This window comes from Ursus maritimus, unplaced genomic scaffold (genome assembly GCF_017311325.1).
Source record: "Ursus maritimus isolate PB19 unplaced genomic scaffold, ASM1731132v1 scaffold_7, whole genome shotgun sequence".
NCBI lineage: Eukaryota > Metazoa > Chordata > Mammalia > Carnivora > Ursidae > Ursus > Ursus maritimus.
The window spans coordinates 13301650-13318519 of NW_024426885.1; the positions used below are offsets into that span (position 1 = coordinate 13301650).

Below are 16870 nucleotides of genomic sequence, written 5' to 3' on the forward strand. Positions count from 1 at the left end.
GGGAGGCTGTCCTGAAGGTACACATGCAAAACAAGTACCTAGAGTTGACTCACATCCAGAAACTTCCACTGGAAGACCCCTCACTGAACTCGTGCGTTCCAAGGCTCCCTACGGTGTTTCATGCATGTGAAATTCTACCCACTATAGTTTTCAAAGTCACCTTTGCCAGAGTGGGTTCCTGGACTCCCAGCTCTCTCAGTGGGCCTCAGTGGCCTTCTGAGTCTAGTAACTTCCAAGTGGAATTCTTTGAAGTCTCAAGAAATAATACATAATGTGATGAGCACCATGCCTAGAGTTTAATATATGCTTAATAAATATGATTATTACTAATATCAACATTTTATATCCTGGCTTTCTTTGCATGGTATTATACCATATGCATTTTCTCCTGTTATTAAGAAGTCCTTGTAGACACCATTTTAACAGTACTGAGAACTTCATATACACTTAACAAATGTTAGTTACTATTATTAATTTCAAAATTTCACATCCTACTTTTTTTTTAAGATTTTATTTATATATTTGTCAGAGCACAAATATATAAATAAAAGGGGAGAGCAGGCAGAGGGAGAAGCAGGCTCCCCACTGAGCAAGGAGCCTGATGTGGGACTTAATCCCAGGACCCTGGGATCATGACCTGAGCCAAAGTCAGATGCTTAACTGACTGAGCCACCCAGGTGTCCCCACATCCTAGTTTTTTACTTAACATTATGACATATGCATTTTTCCATGACAATAAAAAAGTCCTTATTAATATCACTGTTAATGTTTGCCTGGCATATTTTCATATGGCCTAATCAGGAGTCAGAAAATGTTTTATTAAAGGTCCAGGTAATAATATTTTAGGCTTTGCAGGTGATGTGGTCCCCGTGGCAACTACTCAACTCCGCCATTATACTGCCAAAGCAGCCCCGGACAATAGGCAATGGAATGGTCATGGCTGTGTGCCAATAAAACTGTATTTACAAAAACTGATGGAGAGCTGGGTTGGCCCAAGGGCCATAGATTACTGGCCTCTGGGCTGGATCATCCCTGATTGAAACAATCCCTCTCACTGTTACAGCTTAGGCTGGTACCAAATTTGGATACCATTGTACTATTATAAATAAGTCCACAGAGAAGATCTTGGTGCCAATGACCTTGACTGCGTTTCTGATTATTTCCTTAGGATAGTTTCTCAGAAGAGCAATTTTAAGGCTCTTGAGTCATACTGACAAATTCAGTAGGCATCATTTTTTTTTTTTAAACCAAGCTATGAACTTTGACTGGTGTCTTTGCCTGCCCCACCACTGTTTTCCAGATATTTCCTGAGCAGGAATTGTCTCTTCTATCAGACTTTCAATTCCACAACTATAAAGATGTAACATCTCATTCTACCACTCTATGCCTTGCCCTCACTTTGCCATCTCTCTCCCACCCCCGACACACACACACACACACACACACACACACACACGCACACACACACCTGTGCAATGTCTGTCATGACCGCACACATGGGATGTACAAGTGAAATTAGGTAGGTGGCTGAATGAATGAACCCCACATGTTTAAAACCCCAAGGAGGCCTGAGCCAGATACAAAGGGCTGATCAGTGAGATTTGAATGTAAGGGACCTTCATAAACTAGGTGAGAAATTAGCTTAACCCTTTCCCAGGTGACTCATGGCAACATGTCAAAGACAGTGATTTGTCCTACTGTCCCTCTTTGCTTTCCCAGAGCTTGGTGCCACTCCTGCCTTGTCCCTTCTCCAGAGAGGCTCTTGGAAGGCCCTCAGTGGCACCACGTGGACTCACCACACCCTTTCACCTTCCACCAGCCCCCACTTCTTTTCCAGTCCAATGCCATGGTGGGCGCTCTCACCACTGAGATTGAAGAGACCTCCCCTCTGCCAAAACCCAGTTCATGAAAAATGGAAAATATTCTCCTACATTTCTTTTCACCTTGAATTTTTCATGAAACCAAATGGCAGTTTCCAAAGGTGAAAAACTGTTATTTTCCCAGACAAATTCCTGTGAAGTGAAAATTGCTAGTTTCACACGGCTCTACCACTGATGACTATTATTACTATGGGCGCTGGGTTAGCACAATTTGATCGGAAAAAAAATAAAACCTGGGTTATAGTCCCAGCAGGCCTTAAATGTTCCTGTGGTCAGACTTTCACAGACCAAGAGCCAGAGGGAGGTCTTCCTGAGGCTCTGGTCACCATGCCCACCATCACCCTGCCTGTGGATGCCTGCTGAACCCAGACCCCCCACCAGACACGGCAAAACTCAGGAACACGCTGCTTAGCCTCTCAAAGGCCGGGATGTAGTCCTTGCGGAAGCAGGTTCATCTCCCCTGTAAAGAACATGGGCTCAGACCCTCTGAAAGGAGATACACAACGTTCCCTAGGCCTTGTAGAGTGGGATAAACAGAACTCCTTAAAATGGTGACCAGTATGGGAAGCTGTTCCCCCACCTTCAATATATTAGTTCATAGGGCTGACTTCACAAAGGACCACAAAGCCACTGTTGTGGCTTCAACAACAGAAATTTATTTTCTCATTGCTCTGGAGGTTAGAAGTCCAAGAGCAAGGTTTGTCGACCATCAACGGTAAAAGGACTTGGGTGCTTAACTAGTTCCGTGGTTTTCAAATGCTGTTCCGTAGAACCCTCGTGGTTCCTAAAGTGACCTTAGGGGCTTCATTGTTTGGGAAGGAGAAGAGCAAGTGGAAATCTGGGACTCCTACACTTGCTTCGTCTAAGATTTTGTTTGACCAAAGGGTTCTTTGTTTTACAAAATGTTTGGGAATTGCAGATTATTTTTCAAATGGCCAGACTGCAATGCAGAGGGGCGAGGAGAGTGCCTGGTGAGGACAGGCATTGCTGGGGTAGAGCTGAGCTCTTCCAGGCAGGTTTAGAGTCCCTTCCACTCCTTGCTGGCACTTACGAGAACCGCGGCGTCACCCAAGGATTTCGGTGATGCCACGGGGTGAGCATCCTGTTGGAGTCTGATGCGGAATTGGACTCCCATATCACGGAGCATCATCTTAGATGTTTGGACATGTGGATCTGGGCTTCAGTGTCGGAAAATCTGAGTCATCATTATCCTGACGTCAGATGTTGCTTGGAGATTCTCACTTCAAACAAGAAGAAGAAAGCGCCCCATTTAGGTGCATTTGAGTGTCTCATTCAGGAGTCACGTGGAGTGCTAAAAAGTGATAAATATCTTTGGCGACAAGCCGCGGATAACTGGGTTTGCACACTGTCCTGGGTGTCTGGCTGTCAACGGCAAAGGTGGAGATGAGGGAAAAGCATCAGCCACCACTTAAAAAAAAAAAATGAGAAGAATTAAATCTCCTAAAGCCCAACATCCTGAGCTCACAGTAGAACAAGAGTTTGGTCCCGTGTACGCTCTGAAGACGGGCCCTGTGCTTGGAATATTCCAAGAAGTTCTTGGCTTTGACAAGCAAAGTGATTATTCTACCTGGAGACGGGGAAGGGGGGCGGCTTGGGGGTAAGAGCAAAAGGTGCGCTCCTAGCCGTATGTTTGTGCAATCCCGGGGCCCGCTCCCCGCTGGTCAGCTTTGGAACTCGTGCGCAGGACACGGGAGTTGAAGCTGAGTCGAGTCCGTGCCTTCCTGGGGTCCAAGATAAAATGGATGAGAAAAATGGGAGTCTCACCCAACACCAGAGTCCTGACCAGCAATGGGAAGCTGCTTCCCTCCATTTTTCTTTGGAACATCCTGGTCGGCACCACACTAGGCAGTTGGGGCCACCCAGTTCAGATGACCCCCTAATAGCACTCGGAGCAACTCTTTATAAAGTCACTGAAAGAATTCCTGGAGGAACAGCGGACTCTACGTAACGTAACGGGTGTTACCCACTCACAGGCTGCTCCTTTGCAAGGCCTTGCTCCTTGCCAGGCCACGTCTCACCGTATCATAGCCTGGCTGACCCGAGCCTTCCAGAAGGGCTCGGCTTGGCTGTCACTCCTCCCCACCGCTGCCCATGACCAGCAGTGAGAACCTGCCTTGGTAGGAGCTAGAAATACAGACATCTCCAAGCTGCCTACACCCGCTGACTCTCGATCTACATTTTTGCAAGAGCCCCATTAAAATTTGAGAAGCTCTGGTCTACTGGAAGTTACCTTCAGGGGCTGTTCTCACTGAGGCGCAGTGTGAGAGCGAGCCCCGTGGGATAAGCAGCGGGCAGTAGTACCCACCACGAAGACTCCGTGTGGACAGAAAAAACCCACAGTGGTTTCTGAGCCCTGGGGTGAGAGTCACAGGGCACGCTCCGGTGAAGCGTTCAGATTGCTAGAAGGCTGGTGTACTACCCACGATGGTTAAGTTCTCTCCCAAACTCGCCTGGAGAACGGAGCCAGCCAGTCCTCGGTCCTGCGTCCCGAACATCTCCTGTCCATGTACAGGCGCTGTGCTAAATGTTCGGGTGTTTTGTGTGCATTTGATTCTGGCAGCAGCCCCATGAGATTGGCCTCTACATTACAAATGATTTGGGTACAAGCATTCTGAAAAATAATTTGACGCTATCCCGTAAAGTTCAGTCTCTCTATTCCCTAAGACCCAGCAATTCCACTTCTAAGGTCTGTCCTCTAGAAGCTCACACGCGTGTGCAGGAGAAGACACGCACCGAAATGTCCATAGAAGCACTATTAATAGTTATGGGAAGAAAACTGGATAAAACTCAAATGCCCATCAGAAGGAGACTGGATAAATATAAATTGCGGTATATTCAGATGATGGGATAGTGTCAGCAGAGAAAACGGATGAAACACGACCGCACACAATCACAAGGATGAATCTTAGAAATGTAACGTTAAGCAGGAAAAAAAGCAAGTCACATAGACCTCCTATGATACAACATTCCTAAAACTCAAAAAAAAAAAAAAACCCACAAGCAAAAATAAGCCATACATTATTTAGGGATGCATATGTAAATAACGAAAGAGTTGTTTTTGTTTCTAAGGACTGGAACTGTAGACATGTTTCAGGATCCTGGTTATATCTGTGTTGGAGGCGGGGACTGAAGGAAAGAGGACCACCGATGATACAAAGATACAGGGAACGGCGTACTTCTTAGATTGGGCAGTGAGTTCCCAGGGATTCATCCCTGACTTGCATGTCTCAGGTCTTCTTTTATATGGGCATTAAATCATAATTTCTAAAAACCATTTAAAGGCTGAATGCCAAGGCTCAGAGAGGCTGAATAGCTCAGCCAGGTTAACACAGCTACTAACAGGTCGTGCTGGGGTTTAAACCCAAGCAATTGGCTGCCAAGCCCATGCAAACCCCCGAGCTCCGCTGCCTGCTGTGTGCAAGGCTGACCTCAAGAGCCGCGATGGATATTATCCCCACATGTGACTGCAGGGCCCAGGGGGACTGATAGTAATGATCCCTCCCTCTCCATAGGGAGACGCTGCGGACACCGATGCCGGAAGCTGTCGCCGCGAGGTCAGCGCTGGCCTGGGCTCTTGCTCACGCTGCATTCAGGGACCACAGTCTGCCCCCTGAATCTCCCGCCCGCCTCCTGCCACTGGACACACGGTGACCCCAGCTCACAAAGGACTCGCAGAAATCTGCCTGCACTTGCTTCAAGTTCAGACCCTGGGCAGTTATCACAGATTTGTAGAACAACGAAGAGAGCCAGAAAGCAGAAAAGTAGGTAAATTCAGTTCGATTCCAGCTCATCGTTTCGGCTCCTTTCCATTCCTAACCCGGAGCGTGAGCACCGTGCTTTCCCGCAACACATCAGGATCGCTGGAAGGCCTTCCACTCTCTCGTGGCTTTCCGACACTCGCCTCTGTGACAGAAGCTGCAAGAGCCAGCCCTGTTTGCAAATAAAGACAAGAGGCACCCAGACAGGGTAAGCAAACTGCTCAAAGTCAAGGCTGTGTGACCTTGGCTGATCATTTTCCCTCTCTGGCTTCAACTTCCTCATCTATAAAATAGAAGGGTTGACCCTGCTGATTCGTAAGGGGTCTTCCGGTTCTGACACTCTGCCGTTCTCAGGGGGGCCACGCCAAGAAAAATGAAAACCCCATCCCCCCAGTTTTCCTGTTTCTTCAGGGAGGAGTTAATTACACCCATACCCCTACACTAGGAAGATACAAGTTCCAAATAACCGAAAAGGAAAAGGAAGAGACAAGAACATACAAGAAGGAGATTTTTTTCAAAAAAAAATAATAAACAACTCTTCCTGCTCTATTTATCACTTGGGTCAAATTCTAGAGAGCCTAAGCAAATAATTTGGATTTCTCGTCCCCTGCATGGCTCTGATAGCAAACCGCCTATCGCCGAGGGAACCCAAAGGAGAGAAGAAATAGAATCACGCTGTCAGCTGCATGACCAGCATCGTGCAAAGACAATGGGCACTGGTTTAATTTCCCCACCGCCTCCCAAACTGCGCTCAAAGCAAAGTCAGATGTCTTCTTCCCAGAAAGTGGAAGAGGAAAATATCAATCTGTTTCGGGGAAAGTTACGAATTGCATGTGCCTGGAATACTTGATATATGACTGTAGCCTGGTGAGCAACAAGTGATTCTTGCTGTTGCATTTGATCTCGGGATGGTAATGTGCTCTCCTGACATCATCCAAATGGAGAATGACTGAGGATGTTTTATATAAGACGGTCGCAAACTTCAAAGGCCACTCTTAACCCTGAACCGCCCCCCACTCCCTCCTTTTCTCCCTCCCTTCCCTCCGGGCCCTTCTCTCCCTTCACCCAGCAAATTGTTGTGGGGCCAAAAGTGATTGTAAGACGATCAAGAATCAAGGAACTTGTGGCAGGTGGTACCACCTGTGTCTAGGCAACAGCCTCATGCACAGCATCTGCTCCCCAGTTGTGGAGGGAGGGAGGGGGCCACGTCTGAGCAGGATTCCCAGACAGCCAAGCCAGCAGCCCAGGCTGCCATGGAGGGAAGTGGGTAGGGGCCGGATCTCCAGCTGCCTCCTGCCCTGAGAGACGGAAGAGGGCTTCCTGGGGACCTGGATTTATCACACGTAAGGAAACTGAGGCCCCAAGAGGTGAACCTGAAGTTCCCCAACACTGAGGGCCAGGGGCGGAAGCAGACCCCAGGCACCTTGACTTCCAGCCCAGAATTCTTCCCCTACACCCATGTTGGGCTGGATGAGAAAGTCACCCCATGTATCTTCTCCCTCCCTTGAATTAACAGAAGCTTCCAATTATCCAGACCTTACTCTGTGCCAGGCACTGTCCTGGCACTTTACATGGATTAACTGGTCTTACCATCCTATTAATCCAGTGGTTCTCAACTGCGGTGATTTAGCCCCCCCGGGGGACATTTTTATGATGAGGGGGTGCTATTAACATCTAGCGGGTAGAGGCCAGAGATGTTGTTAAACGTCCAACAATGGGCAGGACAGCCCCTCAAAACAAAGAATCATCTAGCATAAAATGTCAGCGGTGCTTCGATTGGGAAGCCCTGTGTTAATCCTATGAGATATGTATATGTATTACTATTATCGTAGTAGTTATTGTTTTGATGGTGGTGATTCTGGCCATTATTCTCATGTTGCAGAGGTAGAAACAGAGATAAGTGACTTACTTGCCTGGGGTCACACAGCTCGTAATGGCAGAGCAAGGAAGGTCAACGCAGACAAGGTTCCAGCCAGGATGCAAGTTTCCTCTCGAATGATGCAGGGAATGCAGGAAGCCAAGTTCATCTAAAAAGTCCCAGAAATGCAGATCAAGCCGAAGAACCCTTGGCCCTCACCCGAACTCACTTCCCTCCCCAGAGCAATGCTCACTCCCCAGGTGGGGTGTGTTCCTTGTCTATTTCTCTCCAGCAGCATGAACACAAAGCTCAACAGGCCTCTTGTGTGATTGGAGCCCGCTTAAATGAAACTATTCTCTACTTATCTTACTCAACCTGCTTTTTCTCCCTTGCCCACTGTCTTCAAAATCATTCCGTATCAGGACATGCAGACATACATCGTTTTTAAGGAGCTACTTAATATTTCATGGTTTGGATAGCATCACTCCTGTATTGATGGACCCTTAGGTGGTTTCCAGTTTTTGACACTTTGAAGTACAGGTGTGGTACAGGAGTCAAAAACAGAGGCTTGGGAATCACACAAATCTGGATTCAAATTTTGGACCAGCTGTGTGAACTCCAAGGAGTTCCTCAACCTCTCTGATCCTTGGATCCCTTGTCTGTGAAATTGGGAACCTCACAGGACTAGTGTTTCAGTTTTTAACGCCATTGTATAAGAAGGGATAAGTGCAGTAGCAGGCACATAGTAAGTGTTTGAAAGTGGCAGAATTTACTGGTATTATGACCACGCATCATTACAACATATCATCATCATCACCATCTGTATTATTGTTACCAGTCCAATTAGTCAGTAGTCTGCCCAAGCCAATTCACCCAGAAATGCCATCAAAAATCCTTTGGGGAAAGTGGGTGAAATGGTGCACTATCCCATGTCCAAATATTTGTAACACTTTTCCTGCATGAACTGACTCTACAGGAAGGCCACCCATCAGGATCCTGGGGGCTAGAGAGGTTCATGGTTCTAAGGTGGGTTTAATGTGGACCACTTTACAACTTCACCAACACAGAAGTGCCAGTCTCCATGGGGAGCCTTCACCAATGAGTGTGCACAGAGGTCCAAAAAAGGAGAATAGGGGAGTTCTGTGCCCAGCTGACCCCTGACCCAACTAGTTAAGACATGGTACTTGACAAGCCCAGCTCATGACACAGTGGGCAAAAACCCCAATTGAGCACTGGCGTTTCAGGGAGTGCGTATACAGGGGCTGAGGTTGGCCTCCAGCTAAGTTTTGTCCACCGGGCTCCATTTAGCTCCTTCTTGGCTGTATCCTGAGAACATTCCCTTGGGAGTAGGGGGATAGAGGGATGCCTCTTTTAGCAACCCTAAGGATGGGGCCTCGCACAGAAACTTGCCAAGGAGCTTGCAAATTGAGACTATGAGGCTACAAGAAAAGATCTCCAACTACTTACAGTTGTTCCACCCACGTCCTAGGTGGGAGGGTTGGGGGCATCAGAGGCCATTCGTAATAAACATCCACGGTTTCTTTCCCCACTGTTCCTCCTTCCAGGATCTCAGTAAGGAAATCTGGCCAGGGAAGTGGGCTCGTGCCCAGGGTCGATGCGTCACAGTAGAAACTCACACAGAAACAATGATAGCGCCTGAGGATGACACGTGACTCAAAATGAGCCAATCAGAGATCGCCTCCCTCTTTTCCAAACTAGGAGAGGCTTAATAGCTTTTCTTTCTAGGATAATAAATCCCGTGGATTTGTCTCTAGGGTTGCTGGCCACCGTGGTGGTATCTGAGAGCACAAGGCCAACACAGAAATGTCCGTGGGGAGGGGAAGAGGTCGTCTGACAGCTCTCCTAGGTCCCAGCAGTGCTCTTCCTCCTCCTCTCAATTACCTAAGTCAATTGATTTATTTTTGCTCGAGCCTGTTTGAGTTGGGTTTCTGTTATTTGCAAAAACGGGGAGGGGGAGGAGGTTCTAAGTCATGCATTAGCCAAATCGGATAGAGCAGCGGCACAGCTGGTATGGTCTAGGTGGGCATGGATAACATCTCCACCACACCTAAGTAAGGCTGGTAGACCAGGAGCTCCGGAAGACTTCTTGCTGATCACGTAAGGCAGAGTTCCTCAAAGATCATCACCATTTGTCCAAGAAGGAGGCTTGTTCCACCCAAACCAGGAACCAGACCCATCTGCCCTTGGCGATAGGTCATACCCTCCTGCCAACATGCTGGATGGGAATCTTCCTGGGTGCCAGCATATACTCGGGTTCCCGAAGGGGGGGCTCTGGGGAGAAAGACCCTCAAGCTCAGAGCTGGGCTGAGGACAGGCATAAAAGCCCCAAGAAGAACTGAATCCCAGGGACGAGGACAGACTCCAGCCAGAGAGACACAGGGAAGAAACAAGATCCGAAAGAACAAAATGGAAATGGAGGGAAAAAAGCATTGCTGAGAGCCGCAGGAAGAAAGGCCAATAAGAGTGACTTCTAGTATCCTGCTCTGCGCGCACGGGCTCTCTCTGGGACACCAGCTGTGCCTCGTCACCTGCCAGGCTTGGCCCCAGCCAGCCGTGTGTCTGAATGAAGGTACATGTATGTTCGATACACGTGTGTGTATGTGCGGTACACGTGTGTGTATGTGCATGCATGTGCAAACGGGAGCGTGTGCGTGCATAGGAATTGAGAGGCATCTGAGATGGAGTCGCTGGATGACCTGCTATTCTGTGTGCGTGCGTGTGCGTGCATGTGCGTGTGTGTGAGGTAGGAGGAGGAGGGCGATGTTTGTAGATATGGTGGGCGTAGGTGGGGGAGCGAGCATGCCCGTCAACAGGGTAGCGGAGGAAATCTGAGCAAGAGCATGAGGAAGTGGGTAAAGTGTGGTAAGAGGATGTGTGAAATACAGGGGGTGTGCCCGCGTCCGTGCCTGCGTGCAACAACACAAGCTGTGCAAGAGGAGTCCAACCCGACCCGTACACACGAAGGGCTGGAGCGTCTCTCTGCCCGGTGTTTCTGCGGTGGGGAGATGTGCGTGCAGAGTGGGCCAAGCAGCTGCTGGGGAGAAGCCCGTCTCCCTTCCCGCTGAGGCAGTGGGCAGGCCCTCTCGTCCCGGAGCCTGAGCTCAGGCAACCAGAAGGGAGAGCGGCAGGCTGGCCCACTGAGGCCCCCCCTGGCCTGGCAGACTGCCCACAGTAGAAGTCCTGCGCAGAGAGGCAAATCCCTCCCCGCCGTGTGCCAACCCCCTGTTGGCCTGCGGGCTGCGGAAGTGAATTTGGTGGGAGAGACACCCTAGTTTGGTTTTTTAGTCCTAAGGCATCTTCCAGATGCAGAGGAGAGAGGGGGGTGAGCGAATCCTAGGTGGCGGTGGTGGTCTGTCTGCTGGGGGCTCTCCTGGTGAGGTCCTCACAAGGACCTTCAAGGCGGTGGCTAGAAACATGGTTTTTAAGAATTAAGAGCTGTGATCTCATGGAAACAGCTGCCCACCATGGATGGGCCATACCGGAGACCCTGGCGTGTTCCCAGCCCTGCAAGGAGAGTGTGGGAATCTCTCGGGAGCTGCTGGGCCTGTCTCACAGAGGCCAACACCACCAGGAAATCTGAGTCACGAGCTCCCCAGGCACCTTGCTCGTGTGAGAGCTGAAACAGGCCTGGCTTTTGTCACATCCTGACTTCTAATTCTGGTTCCCATTCAACACCCGCATGCCACGCTGCTCGACTATTTGGTCCTCTCTGGTTGTCCTTCTTCTCAGGCCTTTTGCACCGAAGCAAAGGCTACTCTTCGTCCAGCCCTGGGACTGACAGGGTCATTGGCCAGCGGGAGGCAGGCTGCAGTCTGGTTTCACAGAAAGGCTCCTGAGGGAGACCCCCACGTCTCCCCAAGCTCTGTGCGTGACCCACATCCCGATCCCTTCCTCCCTCCCCGATGATGAAATCATAGCCTCAATCTGGACCTGTTCATGCCACAAGATAAATTGTCAAAATGTTTTCATCTAATTGGGTCTTTTTCAAGTCAGCTGAAAACCATCAGGCGGGGAGCCAGATGGAACTGGTGATTAATGAGAGACATTTGGTTGCTTCTCCACATCCATCATGGAGTCCCATTTGGGCGGGAGTGTTCTAATCCTCCTCCAGGAATGGGTATGCTGAGGCAGATAACTGAGGCCTCTCTTGGCTTCCGTGGGCTGCAAAGTGTGGCCTTTACCCCACAAGGCTCCAGAAACTCAAATCCGGGGGGGGCTGCCTGTGAATGGGACCCAGACTCGGAGCTAGCCTCTTGTCTCCAAGCGGTCCCAGCCCCATGGTGGGCCACGGCAGTGCCGCCATGCCTCAGCAAAGGGGGTGTGGGGGCACAGAGGGGAAGGGAGACAGCAGTGTTTCTGGGAGCCTGAGGGAAGTGCCGGCTGCCCACCCCCCATCAGATCTGGGTGCAGGGTCCCCGAGGCTCAGCCTGTGTGGCCACCTTCCTTCTGTCTAAAAGGTCTCTTGCCCTAGGGTGGAAGGGTGGAAGGGTTTCAAGAGAAGGTTCTCCATGCACAAGGCAACAGCCCCGTAGGCACCCTCTAGAGGGCTCGTCCAGGCTGGGCTTCCCACTTGCTGTATGACCTTTAGTGAGGTCTGCCCCTCTCTGAGCTTCTGGGGTGGGGGAGGTGAAATTCGAGTAGGGCCCAGCCCTCTGGTTCTCTGGCTGTGGCTCAGGTTGTATCTTCCACCAGAGCAGCACAGAGGTTCACTGGGAGCCTCGTAACAATGCTGATACCAGGGTCCACCCCAGCAACTGAATTGGACTCTCTGGGGGCGTGCCCTGGACATGGTCATTTGGCCAAACGCCGTGGGAGAATCTCATACACAGCTCACGCACAGAATTCATCAACTAGAGGAAAGTCGCATCTTCCACCCTGCTGAGCCCCACTGACAGGTGAACCAGGAGTCGTGCCTCGATTTCCTCACCTGATGATTGGAGCCATTCAAATCAGCCCCATAGGGATTTAAAGGCAAGGGGAATCTGAGAAGACACTGAACGATGTCAGAGGGAGAAGGAGGATGAAAAATCCAACATCCTCCATGTGGTCAAATCAACAGGGTCTACGTATTATTCGTTCACCCAGCAAACATGTGCTGAGCACCTACTGTATGCCAGGCATCCCTGGGAATGCAAAACAGAAATGGTCCGTACCCTCGAGAACCTTGCAGATTAGTGAGGGAGGTGGCCATTAATCAGTAATGACACAAGCGTGTGATTGCCATCTGTGATATGTGCCATGGAGCCTAGGGGAGGGCCAAGGAGTGGGTTGGGGGACTTGGAAAACTTTGCCAAGTACCGAACTAAAGAAGAGATAAGCAGGCTACTCGGTGTGGGGACGGGGGAGGGGGGACCAATCTAGGATCAGGGAACAGCATTTACTGGTTACCATTACTAGTTATCAGCATTTACTACTTATATTTTCATTTCTTAGTAAATGTGCTGCCTTTTACTACATACAAGTATTTGGGAGCAAGAAGAGTGCCCAGGTAGAAAATAGGGGCGCCTCACCTCTCTGTGCTGTGATCATTCTGAGGTCTGTCTCCCCGCCTGCACTGGACCTCCACGTTCTGCACTCCTAGGGCCTGGCGTGCTGCCTGGGACACAACAGGTGCTCAGTTTATTTGTATGGACTGGTGGATAAAATGAACAAAATCTTATTTCTGTTGGCATCCTTGCCCTAACCCCAGCCCAGGGATCCAGGAGAAATGACAGGAAACATCAGTCCATCTGGGGAAGCCATTCTGCCCACACCACCCAATGGTTCCCTGTCCTGTGTTCTGACAACCCTAGTGACAGTGTTTGAATGAAGAGGTTCTAAAAGCAGGATAAGTTACTCCAACTGACAAAGTCATAGACATCCTTTAAATGCTAGCTTGGATATCCCTTCCTCCAGGAAGCCTTCCCTGATGCTCCGACCACCAGTAGATCTATCTCCCATGATGCCATTGTACATGTGTCACATTTGACCTGATGTGTTGGTTGTGTATCCACCCCCAACTCTCCGCACCTCGAATAATAACCTTCATGAGTTCCGGGGCCTGTGTGGTTGGCTCACCCTTGAATCTCTAGCGCAGTGAAGGGGTTCAGGAAATAATGAGGCCATTAACATCATAAGACTGGAGACTCGTTATGATTACATTCAAAGTTCATTTGCATGCATTTTGGCAAGCAGGAGGATAGAGAAGAGTGGGTGACATAGGATTGACCCTTCGCTCCCGCAGAAGGCCTCCCAGAATGGGATGCTGTGACCCTCTGGCAGGTGAGGCCCTTCTGGGCCTGGTAGCCCCAATGCTGGGAGCGGAGAGGTAAGAGCTCCAGGGTCCTCACCAGCTCTGCTGGAAAACCGCTACACGCTGCCTGCATGTGACGGGGGACAGGAAGCCAGAAGACTGTTTGCTCCTCGAAGACACGCTGAATCCAGTCTGTATTCTGAGCAGTTGCCCTGTCTCCCCAGAGTGCGCAAACTTGTCAACCGGCGTCAGCAGTGGGCCGACCGCCCTCGCTCACCGTGGCAAACTCGCCCAGCTGAGTGCACTTGGTTAAAATTTCACACTCGTCCTGAAGTGGTTCCCAAGACCCAGGGTTTGTTTTTCCTGATGATCCTTTTCTTTGATCAGCGAGACTCAGTGAAGTGGAATTTACTGCATAATTTGTTTTAGGTAGCTGGGAAGTTGTCTCTTCTAAACAGTCCTGGGTCCCTCTTTCCCCAGACCTCAAGCGCCTCTCCTTCAGGGCCCGGCCCTAGAACGGGGAGAAGCTGGAGCGTCCATGAAAAGGGCCTTGCGGTCAGAAGATCTGGCTTCTGCCCTTGCCACTGCCCTCTTCCTGCCTTTGTGACCCTGGGCAGGTCACAACTACTCTCAGAGACTGTGTTGCCATATCTGGACAATAGGACCATCACACCTACCTTCTCGGGGCGCTTGTGAGGCTTGAATCAAACAATGCTTGTGCAAGCCCTTGGCCTTTGGAAAATTGATTTCCTGGTGTGTGTTCTTATTCGGTGTTATTATTCTGTCTCCTCCAGGGAGAGCAGAATGGTTGCCCCTGGGTCCCCAAACTCATTTCCCTTCTGATCTCTGAGATTCCTTTCATACAGGATTTCTCAACTTCAGCTCTATTGACATTTGGGGTACGATAATCCCTCGTTACGGGGCTGTCCTGAGCATTGCAGGTGTTTCACGTCACACTTTGCCTCTATCCTCCAGATGCCAGCCGCAGATCGACCCCCATCCCCGGGGTCGGGGCAACCACACATGTCCCAGATGTTGCCCAATGTCCCCTGGGGAGAAAATCATCCCTGGCTGAGAACGACTACTTTAGTAGGACCCATTGCTGCCCTGAGACATGATGGATTTTATGAAGAGAAGAGGCACAGTGGTTCCAACTGATGCCAACTTCTGCTTCTAGTGAGCCGTGTGAGTGTAGCCAAGTCCCTAACCTCTTTGGGCCTCAGTAGATTGCTGTGAAAAGATGGCACAAGATGAGCTGCCCTGTAGGGTTTCTTCAGCTGGGGCTAAGTCCTTTTTCCAGGAGCAGTTTTGTCAGGGTGGGGATGATGGTGGGGACTCCGTAGGCGGGAGGCATGGGAAGGAAGGGTAGGGAATAGGAGATTCCAGATCATGAAGCCACCATCTTCCCAGAGCCTGGCCCCCTGGAGGACCCAACTGTGGCCTCAGAGTTTCTTCACAAGAGAGTAGGGAGTCTGTAAACTAATAATAAGGCTAATGGTCATTACCACCAATAGCCCCTGAGCCCCAATAACAAGGCACTGTGTTGAGCTTTCTATGTGATTATTTCATTTAGTTTCCACAACCACCCAAATGGCCCTCAGAAGTAGTGTAATTATTGGGGAGGGTGGAGACCAGGGGCCAGGCTTCTCTGGCCTGCTTACTGTGTGGCCTTACGCAAGTCACTTCTCCTCTCTGAGCTCATTTCCTCACCTGCAACCTTCTTTCAAACATGGAGCAAGCCTAGGCACAGGCTATGAGCAAAATGGCATGGTCTCTGCCCTCATGGAATTTACAGTTTGATATGAGAGACAGCTGGCGGACAAATACATAAGCAAATGGAAGAGACATAGTGATGTGAGAGAGCATAATGGGGGGACTTATTTGTGGAATGGTCAGGAGATCTGGTTGGAGAAGGTGACATTTTAAATTGATGTGAGGAAGAAGAGAAAGGGCCAGCCATGAACTCTTGGGGCTGGGAGGGGGGAAAGGGGTAACTTCTAAAATGGGGAAATGTATCAGTCAGGATGGGCTAAGTTAAGATGCTATAACAAACAACCCCAGATCTTAACATCAACTAATAAAAGCTTATTTATTGCTCATACTGAAAGCCCAATGTGGGCTAATGGAGAAGGAGGGGAATTCTATTGATTATAGAACGTTCTGTAATCTTTCTCCACATTTTATGGGGCCACCATTTCAATTCAATGTTCAAGGGCTTTGCTGCAATGGGGGAAGAACAGAGCAGTGCTCCCAGGATGGCAACTAAGTACTTTGGCTGGGATCACTTCAGCTGGGATCCCAAATGCGTGACTTCCATCGGTAATTCACGGGCTAAAACTGTTCGTAAAGCTCACCAAGCAGCAGAGGACTGGGAAACGTAACTCTCTCATGTGCTCAGGGGGGGAGAACCAGATAGAGGAGACCCTCAGAAGTCTCTACCTGCAGCCTGAATCAGAAAGGGCTTGCAGCCCCTCCCCTCAGCACGGACCACCCTTACAAGTCCCAAAGGGGCATCTTGCTGGGTTTTGAGCAGTCCTCGATCAGCTTGCTGAGTCTTGGGCATGCCGCTCCATTCTCCTGGCAGGAGCCCAGCACCGAGCCCACCAGCCTATCACCCCAGAGAGACTCAGAATGTGGGACTCCCACCTTCATTCCTAGTAGCTCCTGGGAGTCCCGCCCCTGGTCCACATAATTCAGCCCCTCCATTTTCAAGAAGAAGAAGCAATTAAAGGGCCCTACTGTGCCTGGATTTCAATTCTTTCTCCTTGGGAGGATTCAGTGATGGGAGTGTGCAGAGGAGCATGTGACAGTCTCTTGCTGGGCACATGGAAAGACCTCAATAAGCCTCGTCAAAATGAAATGGAGACAAAAATGGGCATTTAGTCTCCACAACAACCTTGTGGAGCTATGAATGAGGATGATGACAATGATAATGATGAAGATGACAAAGATGATCATGACCATGATGATGGGGACAGTGGTGATGACAATGATGGTGACGATGATGATGACAATGACAATGATGATGACAGTGGTGATGGCGACAATGATGATGATAACAATGATGATGATGATGACAACAGTGATATCAACGACAATG

General features: G+C 49.7%; 1 long non-coding RNA gene across 1 annotated transcript; it reads right to left on the minus strand.

The window, feature by feature from the left end:
- Positions 1–2528: 2528 nt before the first annotated feature.
- On the minus strand, positions 2529–9116 carry LOC103657585. The gene is made up of 3 exons (XR_566905.1): positions 8985–9116; positions 7569–7686; positions 2529–3121 (listed from the first exon to the last, which is right to left on the minus strand). It is a non-coding gene; the product is annotated as an uncharacterized LOC103657585 (long non-coding RNA).
- Positions 9117–16870: the final 7754 nt, after the last annotated feature.